Source organism: Lolium perenne, chromosome 4, assembly GCF_019359855.2.
Source record: "Lolium perenne isolate Kyuss_39 chromosome 4, Kyuss_2.0, whole genome shotgun sequence".
NCBI classification, from domain to species: domain Eukaryota; kingdom Viridiplantae; phylum Streptophyta; class Magnoliopsida; order Poales; family Poaceae; genus Lolium; species Lolium perenne.
The window spans coordinates 273,839,907-273,853,071 of NC_067247.2; positions in this window are offsets into that span (position 1 = coordinate 273,839,907).

Below are 13,165 nucleotides of genomic sequence, written 5' to 3' on the forward strand. Positions count from 1 at the left end.
AGTAGAACAGTAAACAAGCGGTGTTTGCAGTATTGGAACAAGGCCTAGAGATTATACTTTCACTAGTGGACACTCTCAACATTGATCACATAACAGAATAAATAGATAAATGCTATACTCTACACTCTCTTGTTGGATGATGAACACCCCTAACTGTGTAGGATTACACGAACCCTCAATGCCGGAGTTAACAAGCTCCACAATATTCAATGTTCATATTTAAATAACCTTAGAGTGCATAACAGATCAACATAACCAAACCAAGTACTAACATAGCATGCACACTGTCACCATCACACTATGAAGGAGGCATAGATCACATCAATACTATCATAGCAATAGTTAACGTCATAATCTACAAGAGATCACAATCATAGCCTACGCCAAGTACTACACGATGCACACATTGTCACCATTACACCGTGCAGGAGGAATAAACTACTTTAATAACATCACTAGAGTAGCACACAGATAAATTGTGATACAAAACACATTGCAATCATAAAGAGATATAAATAAGCACTTCACTATGCCATTCATAACAGTGAATAAGTATTCTATGAAATATAGCCTAAGAGACCCACACGGTGCACACACTGTCACCTTTACACACGTGGGACAAGGAGTCTCCGGAGATCACATAAGTAAAACCCACTTGACTAGCATAATGACATCTAGATTACAAGCATCATCATATGAATCTCAATCATGTAAGGCAGCTCATGAGATTATTGTATTGAAGTACATAGGAGAGAGATGAACCACATAGCTACCGGTACAGCTCCGAGCCTCGATGGAGAACTACTCCCTCCTCATGGAAGACAGCAGCGTTGATGAAGATGGCGGTGGTGTCGATGGAGGAGCCTTCCGGGGGCACTTCCCCGTCCCGGCGGCGTGCCGGAACAGAGACTCCTGTCCCCCAGATCTTGGCTTCGCGATGGCGGCGGCTCTAGAAGGTTTCTCGTACCGTGGCTCTTCCATATCGTGTTTTAGGTCAGGGACCTTTATATAGGCGAAGAGACGACGTCAGAAGGTCAACGAGGCGACGACACAACAGAGGGGGGCGGGCCCCCCCTTGGCCGCGCTGGCCTACTGTCTGGTGGGCCTGTGGCCCCCCTCTGGCGGCTCTCGGGTGTTCTGGAAGCTTCGCGTGATCCTAAGATGCTGGGCATTGATTTCGTCCGATTCCGAGAATATTTCCTTACTAGGATTTTTGAAACCAAAAACAGCAGAAAACAGGAACTGGCCCTTCGGCATCTCGTCAATAGGTTAGTTCCGGAAAATGCATAAATATGACATAAAGTATGCATAAAACATGTAGATATCATCAATAAAGTAGCATGGAACATAAGAAATTATAGATACGTTTGAGACGTATCAAGCATCCCCAAGCTTAGTTCCTACTCGCCCTCGAGTAGGTAAACGATAACAATGATAATTTCTTAAGTGACATGCCATCATAACCTTGATCATACTATTGTAAGCATATGTAATGAATGCAGCGACAAAACAATGGTAATGTCATGAGTAAACAAATGAATCATAAAGCAAAGACTTTTCATGAATAGTACTTCAAGACAAGCATCAATAAGACTTGCATAAGAGTTAACTCATAAAGCAATAATTCAAAGTAGAGGTATTGAAGCAACACAAAAGAAGATTAAGTTTCAGCGGTTGCTTTCAACTTATAACATGTATATCTCATGGATATTGTCAATGTAAAGTAATATAACAAGTGCAATATGCAAGTATGTAGGAATCAATGCACCGTTCACACAAGTGTTTGCTTCTTGAGGTAGAGAGAAATAGGTGAACTGACTCAACATAAAAGTAAAAGAAAGGCCCTTCGCAGAGGGAAGCATTGATTGCTATATTTGTGCTAGAGCTTTCATTTTGAAAACATAAAGAGAGCATAAAAAGTAGAGTTTTGAGACGTGTTTGTTGTTTCAACGAATGGTAATGGGCACTCTAACCCCCTTGCCAGACAGACTTTCAAAGAGCAGCTCCCATGAGATTTTATTTTTGGGTGGCACTCCTTCCAACCTTGCTTTCACAAACCATGGCTAACCGAATCCTCGGGTGCCTGCCAACAATCTCATACCGTGAAGGAGTGCCTTTTTATTTTAGTTTTATTTAGATAACACTCCTCCCCACCTTTGCTTTCTCAAGCCATGGCTAACCGAATCCTCGGGTGCCGACCAACAATCACATACCATGGAGGAGTGTCTATTTGTAACTTTATGAAAGTTAATTAATTCGGGGCTGGGAACCCCATTGCCAGCTCTTTTTGCAAAATTATTGGATAAGCGGATGAAGCCACTAGTCCATTGGTGAAAGTTGCCCAACAAGATTGAAAGATAAACACCACATACTTCCTCATGAGCTATAAAACATTGACACAAATAAGAGGTAATAACTTTTGAATTGTTTAAAGATAGCACTCAAGCAATTTACTTTGGAATGGCGGAGAAATACCATGTAGTAGGTAGGTATGGTGGACACAAATGGCATAGTTTTTGGCTCAAGGATTTGGATGCACGAGAAGTATTCCCTCTCAGTAGAAGGCTAGGCTAGCAAGGTTGTTTGAAGCAAACTCAAGTATAAAACGGTGCAGCAAGACTCACATATGAACGTATTGTAAGCATTATAAGACTTTACATCGTCTTCCTTGTTGTTCAAACACCTTAACCAGAAAATATCTAGACTTAGAGAGACCAATCATGCAAACCAAATTTTAACAAGCTCTACAATATTTCTTCACTAATAGGTGCAAAGTATATGATGCAAGAGCTTAATCATGAGCACAAAAATTGCCAAGTATCAAGTTATTCAAGACATTATACCAATTACCACATGTAGCATTTTCCGTTTCCAACCATATAGCAATGAACGAAGCAGTTTCAACCTTCGCCATGAACATTAAAAGCTAAGAACACATGTGTTCATACGAACCAGCGGAGCGTCTCTCTCTCCCACACAAGGATGAACTTATTCAAACAAAACAAAAATAAAAGCAAACAGACGCTCCAAGCAAAGTACATAAGATGTGACCGAATAAAAATATAGTTTCAAGAGAAGAAACCTGATAAGTTGTCGATGAAGAAGGGGATGCCTTGGGCATCCCCAAGCTTAGATGCTTGAGTCTTCTTGAAATATGCAGGGATGAACCACGGGGGCATCCCCAAGCTTAGACCTTTCACTCTTCTTGATCATAGTATATCATCCTCTTCTCTTGACCCTTGAAAACTTCCTTCACACCAAACTTAGAGCAAACTCATTAGAGGGTTAGTGCATAATCAAAATTCACATGTTCAGAGGTGACACAATTATTCTTAACACTTCTGGACATTGCACAAAGCTTCTGAAAGTTAATGGAACAAAGAAACTCATTCAACATAGCAAAAGCGGCAATGCGAAATAAAAGGCAGAATCTGTCAAAAACAGAACAGTCCGTAAAGATGAATTTTGCAGGGGCACTTAACTTGCTCAAACGGAAAAACTCAAAACTAATGAAAGTTGCGTACATATCTGAGGATCACACACGTAAATTTGCAGATTTTTTTGATTTTTTTCAGAGACTTCTGCGCGAATTCGTGACAGACAGCAATGCTGTTTCTGTGCAGCAATCCAAATCTAGCATCAACTTTACCATAGAGACTTTACTTGGCACAAAAATGCAATAAAATTAAGATAAGGAGAGATTGCTACAGTAGTAAACAACTTCCAAGACTCAACAAAACAAAAATTTCTGTAGTAGAATAAACACATGGGTTATCTCCCAAGAAGTGCTTTCTTTATAGCCATTAAGATGGGCTCAGTAATTTTAATGATGCTCACATGAAAAATAGCAAATGAAGCAAAAGAGAGCATCAAGAAGCAAATTCAAAACACATTTAAGCCTAACCCACTTCCTATGAAAAGGAATCTTGTACACAAATAAATTCATGAAGAACAAAGTGACAAGCGTAGGAAGATAAAACACGAGTAACTTCAAAATTCTCAACATAAAGAGGGGAAACTTAATATTATTAAGATGCATATAACCATGTTTCCCTCTCTCATAATAACTTTCAGAGGCATTATGAACAAACTCAACAATATAACTATCAAATGAAACATTCTTGTCATGAGCTATATGCATAAAATTATTACTCTCCATATAAGCATAATCAATTTTATTAGTTGTAGTGGGAGCAAATTCAACAAAGTAGCTATCATTATTATTCTCATCAAGTGTAGGAGGCATATTGTAATCATAATTAAACTTATCCTCCATAGTAGGCGGCACCAAAAGACCAATATCATTACAATCATCATAAATAGGAGGCAAAGTATCATCAAAGAAAATTTTCTCCTCAATGCTTGGGGGACTAAAAATGTCATGCTCATCAAAGCCAGCTTCCCCAAGCTTAGAATTTTCCATATCATTAGCAACAATGGTGTTCAAAGCGTTCATACTAATATCATTGCTACTAGCATGCAAATAAGATTCCATAGGTTTTTTAATTTTCGCATTAAACCATTCATGTCTTGACTCAGGAAATAGAATAAAAAGCTCACAGATGTTTTCCATTACGCCTTACTAGTGTAAAACAAGAAACAAAAAGATGCAATTGCAGGATCTAAAGGAAATAGCTTCGAGCACACACACAACGGCGCCAGAAAAGTACTTTACCTGGGACCGAAGTATGAGAGCCTTTTACCTTTCCTCCCCGGCAACGGCGCCAGAAAAGTGCTTGATGTCTACGGGTGCTTCTATTCTTGTAGACAGTGTTGGGCCTCCAAGAGCAGAGGTTTGTAGAACAGCAGCAAGTTTCCCTTAAGTGGATCACCCAAGGTTTATCGAACTCAGGGAGGAAGAGGTCAAAGATATCCCTCTCAAGCAACCCTGCAACCACAAAGCAAGAAGTCTCTTGTGTCCCCAACACACCTAATACACTTGTCAGATGTATAGGTGCACTAGTTCGGCGAAGAGATATTAAAACGCAGGTGGTATGAATGAATATGAGCAGTAGTAACGGCGCCAGAAAAGTGCTTGCTGGCATGCAGTTGATGGTAGTAATGTTGCAGGAAGTAAACATGCAGTAGAACAGTAAACAAGCGGTGTTTGCAGTATTGGAACAAGGCCTAGAGATTATACTTTCACTAGTGGACACTCTCAACATTGATCACATAACAGAATAAATAGATAAATGCTATACTCTACACTCTCTTGTTGGATGATGAACACCCCTAACTGTGTAGGATTACACGAACCCTCAATGCCGGAGTTAACAAGCTCCACAATATTCAATGTTCATATTTAAATAACCTTAGAGTGCATAACAGATCAACATAACCAAACCAAGTACTAACATAGCATGCACACTGTCACCATCACACTATGAAGGAGGCATAGATCACATCAATACTATCATAGCAATAGTTAACTTCATAATCTACAAGAGATCACAATCATAGCCTACGCCAAGTACTACACGATGCACACACTGTCACCATTACACCGTGCAGGAGGAATAAACTACTTTAATAACATCACTAGAGTAGCACACAGATAAATTGTGATACAAAACACATTGCAATCATAAAGAGATATAAATAAGCACTTCACTATGCCATTCATAACAGTGAATAAGTATTCTGTGAAATATAGCCTAAGAGACCCACACGGTGCACACACTGTCACCTTTACACACATGGGACAAGGAGTCTCCGGAGATCACATAAGTAAAACCCACTTGACTAGCATAATGACATCTAGATTACAAGCATCATCATATGAATCTCAATCATGTAAGGCAGCTCATGAGATTATTGTATTGAAGTACATAGGAGAGAGATGAACCACATAGCTACCGGTACAGCCCCGAGCCTCGATGGAGAACTACTCCCTCCTCATGGAAGACAGCAGCGTTGATGAAGATGGCGGTGGTGTCGATGGAGGAGCCTTCCGGGGGCACTTCCCCGTCCCGGCGGCGTGCCGGAACAGAGACTCATGTCCCCCAGATCTTGGCTTCGCGATGGCGGCGGCTCTGGAAGGTTTGTCGTACCGTGACTCTTCCGTATCGTGTTTTAGGTCAGGGACCTTTATATAGGCGAAGAGGCGGCGTCAGAAGGTCAACGAGGCGACGACACAACAGGGGGGCGCGGGCCCCCCCTTGGCCGCGCCGGCCTACTGTCTGGTGGGCCTGTGGCCCCCCTCTGGCGGCTCTCGGGTGTTCTGGAAGCTTCGCGTGATCCTAAGATGCTGGGCATTGATTTCGTCCGATTCCGAGAATATTTCCTTACTAGGATTTCTGAAACCAAAAACAGCAGAAAACATGAACTGGCCCTTCGGCATCTCGTCAATAGGTTAGTTCCGGAAAACGCATAAATATGACATAAAGTATGCATAAAACATGTAGATATCATCAATAAAGTAGCATGGAACATAAGAAATTATAGATACGTTTGAGACGTATCACCTCTCTCATAATAACTTTCAGTAGCATCATTGATGAAATCCACAATATATCCTTCACTTAAAACATTCTTATCATGGTTCATGTGCACAAAAGTATCATTATTTTTGGCATAAGAAAAACTCTTCTCATTAATAGTAATTGGAGCAGGATCATTATCAAGAATTTGAACATGGTAAACAAGTTGCATACTAAGGGAATGGTTTTTGGCAATCCCATCATAACTATGACAAGTTTCATAAGGATAATTATAACATGTGTCATATCCATCTCTATAACGATTATCTAAACCAGAATATATAATATCATCATTTTCACTAAAAGTAAAGGTCTCAAATATAGGATCTTCAAGCACAACATCCCCAAGCTTAGAGCTTTCAATATCAACGTTTGAGGGAACATGAATAGTGCTAACATCATTACTTTCATAATCGGTACCAAAGAGATTTCCAATATCAAAGGTAGTGTGCTCTTCCAAATCATGACCACTAATATGGGTAAAAGGCATAGGAAGATCATTGTACTCAGATTCATTATCATAATAATCATTAGGAGCAACATACTTACGGTTACCTATCGTTATCTCATACACGCGGGGATATGCCGTTACCTCTTTCTTCTTATTCCCCCTCTTCTTCCTCTTCTTCGTTCCCTTCTTCTTTTTCTTTTCCTTCTCCTCGTTCCCTTCTTTAGGAGGAAGAGGCTTGAAGGGAGGCTTCTCCACATAACCTGATTTATTTCCAGAAACAATAGAAGAAACTTGGGAGGATTCCTCCTTTTCATTAATAAGTTTGAAACACACAGCGGTCCTATCATATTTTGGCAAAGTGTCATCTTCTAAAATATTTTGTATGTAAGTATTTGTGTGGCAATTATCAATGCAATAAGAAAGACACTCATGCAGGACACTGCTAATATCAAGAGCACTCATATCCACCAAAGAAGTTTTTCTCAATAACTCTTCACACACCAAAAATAAAGTAAGTTCATCATGCTGATTAGGAGCGATTTCATCATCACAATACAAATTTGCAGCACTCATAAGGTTCGAATTATCATTGGAGGAGCATTGAAAATTAAAATGACCCACTTTATGGCAAAGTTCACAAATAAAAGGATAGAGGGCACAAACTTTTTTACCAAGATCATCTAGAGCCCTAGACCACTTTCTAGTTTTTTCATTCCTGTGATGGATACAATATTCTTCTTCAATTTTATTCTTTTCACAAGGTCTATGAACTCCACAAAAATTAACATGCTTATAGGAAATAGCATTTTCAGAAGTTTGAGCATGTTTATTGCAATCATTAACAACAATTTCATTTTCCATGCAGGTGTCTTTAAAAGGCTCATGATACATGTACCAATTTTCTTTAGGAACATTAATATGAGAAGCAAAGGCTCTATAGCAATTGACCATAATTTGAGGATCAAGACCATGTTTAGCACTAAGCTCTTGAAAATCAGCAGTTTGAGCGAAAGACTTAATGCAATCATACTCGTAGTTTATACCTGATTCCTTACCTTTGTCATTCTCCCAATCTTCAATATTGCTTTGAATTCAAGATGGCAGTTTTCCCCGTGGGGACGGGTACCCGCGGGTATATACCCGCCAAGAACAGGGGATGGGGGGCAAAGTCCCCCCGCGGGGATAGCGGGGCGGGTACCCGAAAGCTTAACGGGGCGGGGATGGGGGGCAAATTCACCCCGTGGAGTATCCGTGGATACCCGGGACCCTACCTGTCAGCCTAACAAAATAACTCACATATACATAAAAAAACCCTAATTTTCTCCACCAACCGCACCTTCTCTCCTTTCCCCTCACTACAACCGCCACTTCTCATTTTTTCTCATCCTGGAAACCACGATGCAGAGGGACACAACGCAACGCCCCTCCATCTCCAGCCGCTCTTCTGTCTCCGGCCACCCCTCCACCCCTCCATCTCCGGCCGCCCTTCCATCTCCGGCCAGCCCTCCGGCCCTCCATCTTCGACCTTCCCCATCTCTCCCCTCTTCTTCACAAATACCAGACGGCAGCGCACCAAGCTCGACGACCAGACAAGGGATCTCATCGAGTCGTCGGCAAGGAAGGAATGAAGGAGGAGCACCGACGAGTTTGTCGCTGCATCACCTTGCCGCGACGCCGCTCCACATCATCTTGTTGCCAGCGCCGCCCCGTATCAGCTCGACGCCGGCGCCGTCCTGCATCCCCGTGGAGACCCCGACGGGTACCGGGTACCCGATCTTGACGGGGATGGGGGCTGTTTCCCCCCCGATATGCTAGCGGGGAATGGCGGGTACGGGGACTGGCGGGGATCGGGGCGGGGACGGTGGAGTCATCCCCGGCCATCCCCGTCCCCGTCGCCATCTTGACTTTGAATTCTTTCAAGAAGATCCCATCTAGCGTCAACCTCCTTGCTTGTGAAAGATCCCTCCAAACAGGCATGTAGATAGTCCTTGTGGTGTCCTGAAAGCCTTGCATAAAAATTATTAGAATAACATTACGGGGGAGCTCATGAATGGGACATTTGAGCATTAGTGACTTCAATCTCCCCCATGCTTGGGAAATACTCTCTCCATCACGAGGATAAAAGTTATAAATGTAATTCCTATCAATATGCACTTCATGAGGAGGATAAAATTTAGAGTAAAAGAGAGGCACAATATCCTTCCAATCAAGAGAATGCCCATCCTTCAGCAGTTTATACCAATGCGCTGCTTTACCAGACAGCGACATAGAGAATAATTTCTTCCTAACTTCATCCATAGAAATACCTGCACACTTGAATAACCCACATAATTCATGTAAAAACAGTAAATGATCTTCAGGACGGACAGTTCCATCCCCTTCATAGCAGTTATCCACAACACGTTCAATAATTTTCATAGGTATCTTGAAAGGAATATTTTCAGTAGGTGGATTTAAAATATCACAAGCATCATTAGAGTTATCGCATATGGGAGATAAAATATTATCAGAGCAAATTTTCTCCCCTAAAGCTGGAAAGCTACAAAGATCATAAAAAACTAGCTTCCCCAAGCTTAGACTTTTCCATAGCATTAGCAGTAATTGCGTTCATACTAATAACATTCCCATTAGCATGCATATAAAGTTCCATGGGTTTTTTAATTCTCTCTTCAAACACATCATGTCCTAATTCAAGATAAAGTTCATAAAGATCTCTCATTTTGTTGTTGTTTTCCATTAAGCCTAACTAGTGAAAACAAGAAACAAAAAGATATAATTGCCGGATCTAAAGGAAATAGCTTCGAGCACTCACACACCAGCAACAGTGCTAGGAAATAGCTTAGTAGTCGGAGGATGTGAATACCTTTTACCTTACCTCCCCGGCAACGGCGCCAGAAAATAGCTTGATGTCTCCGCACGCTTCTATTCCTGTAGACAGTGTTGGGCCTCCAAGAGCAGAGGTTTGTAGAACAGCAGCAAGTTTCCCTTAAGTGAATCGCCCAAGGTTTATTGAACTCAGAGAGGTAGAGGTCAAAGATATCCCTCTCAAGCAACCCTGCAATTAAGATACAAGAAATATCTTGTGTCCCCAACACACCTAATACACTTGTCAGATGTATAGGTGCACTAGTTCGGCGAAGAGATAGTGAAATACAAATAATATGGATGATTGTAAGTAGTAATTGCAAACTGAAATAAAAATGGCAGCAAGCAAACATGTAGCAGAACTTGTTGGAAACGGTGTTTCAATGCTTAGAAACAAGGCCTAGGGATCTGTTGCCTGCCAAAACTCGCCGGCGAGCAGCGACGAGCAACACGAAGAGCCGGGAGGCTCCCAGAACTGCTGGTGGGCCCTGGTCCCTCGGTCGACGGCCCGCAGTGCTCTGGCACATGTCCTGACGGTCGCAAGGGCGTGCCACCTGACATATACCTGGTCAGGAAGGTGTTGGATCGCTTCGATTAGTTTCCTGCATGGTAGACACGTAAACATTAAATGAGCCTCGATCGGCTCTCAGGTTACCCTGTGGATCGGCTCATAGAGCTGATTAACCCATAGTCCAAAATAGATCTGCAATAACATGGGTATCTTGCTTTATCAATACTAAGCTAACTCGATCTACGACAGTTTAGGGTTTTCACCGCATAACCGGAACATCCTACACGTGGTTGAGCCTGGCAGATACGTAAGATAACGGAAAACTAACCCTAGAGGAGGCCTAAAAACCAACATGACGTCGATTCCCGGAACATCCCTTCTAGGATCGGCGAACCGTACCCTACGCGCTACTGGATCGTTCAACCCGTTTGCAAGGCCTAACTATGCGGATATCAAACTAATCCTTGAAGAACAAGGAGCAACTATAACAGATCAAATCTACTAAATAAAGACGAAGCAAGGCGCTGCCCTTACACCTAAGATAGGTGTAAGGGCAGCTAGGTATCGAGGGGCAGCGTAGCTAAGCAAGCATATCATAAAAGCATCGATGCAAGCCCCAAAACACCTAAGATAAACAGTATTACTCGCCATCAACAATGCTTCAGTACGAGAAATACCAGATAACGAATAAACCTATACTGCCTAGATCGCAAGATGTGATCTAGGCAGCATGACGCTTACCCGGAAGAAACCCTCGAAACAAGGGGTGGCGATGCGCCTGGTTTGTGTTTGTTGTGAACGTGTTCGTCCTCCTTTCTCAATAACCCTAGGTACATATTTATAGTCCGGGGACTTTCTAATTCGGAAGTACACACAACCGTGTACGGGCTAAACTCTATCTCTTAATTCTAAACTAAGATGCAATCTACCATAATGTACAGATACACGGGCAATCCAGCCCAAATTCACACACGAGGCCGATTCAGAAACACATTATGTGTATATCCTTCAAGCCCATCTCCATCGCGGCCCATTTCCTGATTTGGCCAAAATCTGGTGATAACACATGCCTCCCTGGTTTTGGCAATAATAATTCCAAAACCACTCTGTTTTCCTTCGTCGGGCCACGCGTTGCAGAGCAGAACTGCTACAGTGCCTTTTCATCACGATGCCTTGCCTTCCCAACTTCTCCGCACTGCACGATTTGACAGTTTTTGGTACTGCATCCTCAAAAACTGCCACAGCATTGAATTACCTTCCACTATATTCCCCTTCATTTAAACTCATCTGCGCAGTTCGCTTCCTCATCCCCTGTTCTGCACTAGCCATCGGCAAAAAACCCCCCTCTGCAGCCATGTCTTCCTCTTCCTCCTCTACCTCTTCCGGCCTTTCCTTCCGCTCCTCCTCCTCCAGCGAGCTAGAGCCGGAAGTCAATCTGGCGGCCATATACGAGGCTCTCGCCCCCGAGTATTGGGACACGAGGGATTGGGACTCCTCCATCGAGTCGGAGGACGACGAGCCCCTCACCGACGGGGAAGAAGACCTCCGGTTCCTCGTCGATGGGGAGCTGGAGGCGGCGAGCGACGACGACCTCTTCTCATGGGAGGCGGACCTCTCCTCCGACGAGGAGGAAGAGGAGGCGGAGGAGGACTCCTCCTCCGAGGAGTACCCACCGGCCAAGCGCTTCCGCGCCGGGTCGGATGACGACGATGACGACGACGAGGAGGATGAAGCCCCTGCCGGCGGCTTCATCAGCAGCGACGAGGACGCCGCCGGCAGTAACGCCGACAGCGGTGAGGACGGCGGCGACGAGGGCTGCGACGGCCCTTAGATTAGGGAGTAGTGCAGGGCTAGTAGTGGTAGTGCATTAGGCGTCGAATGATCCTTTTGAGAGCCATCGGCTCTTCCTTGTAAATTGTTCTTTGAATCCCTCTTTGAATCAATGAAAATTGTTCCCCCAATTTGATTTTCCGAGTGTCTTCTAATTTTCCGATTGTCAAAGCGGGTCAATGCACAAAGAACCGATAGCAGCGTATCGGTCTTTCACCATCAAACGCCCATAAGGCCAACTCAATCACCAAATTAGACAGGTTCAAGCAAACATTCCTCAAATTCAGACGGTAACTTGATACCTGATCATGATACTTTGTACCTCTAAAGTCGATGGCTGCGCATCGGCTGTTTTATTCTAAAGTCGATGTCTGTGCATCGGCTGTGCTTAGCATCCTGTTGCTTTGCATATATATTTTTTTACTGGCCGATTTCGTGCATCGGCCTCCATGTTTTACTGCCCATCATCCCACATACTTGGGAAATACTTCTTGAGATGCTGGCCATTGACAGCCACTAGGAACTTCACACCATCCAACTGCTCGAGCATGTATGCATTCCCCTTTAAAACTTGGTCGACTTTGTATGGCCCGTGCCAATTTGGAGACCATTTACCATACGCTGCATCCTTGGTCCCTAATGGCAATACAGCTTCCCATACCAGATCACCAACTTGGAACTCCTTTGGTCTCACCTTCTTATTATATGCGCGAGCCACCTTGGCTTTATTCTCCTTGATTTTCTCAAGTGACCATAGTCTAAGTTCCGTTACATCCTCAATGCTGTCACTCATCAGGGCTGCATATTCTTCAGCGGTTAAGTCATTCTGAAACGCAACCCGTCTCGAGCCAGCCGTGATTTCCCAGGGTAGCACGGCTTCTTGTCCATAGACCAAATGGTATGGCGAGGTTTTTATCGCTCCATGACATGACATGCGATACGCCCACAAAGCCTCTGACAATACCTCGTGCCAGCGTCTAGGGTACTCGTCGATTTTCCTCTTGATCTGCTTGATAAGGCTCTTGTTGG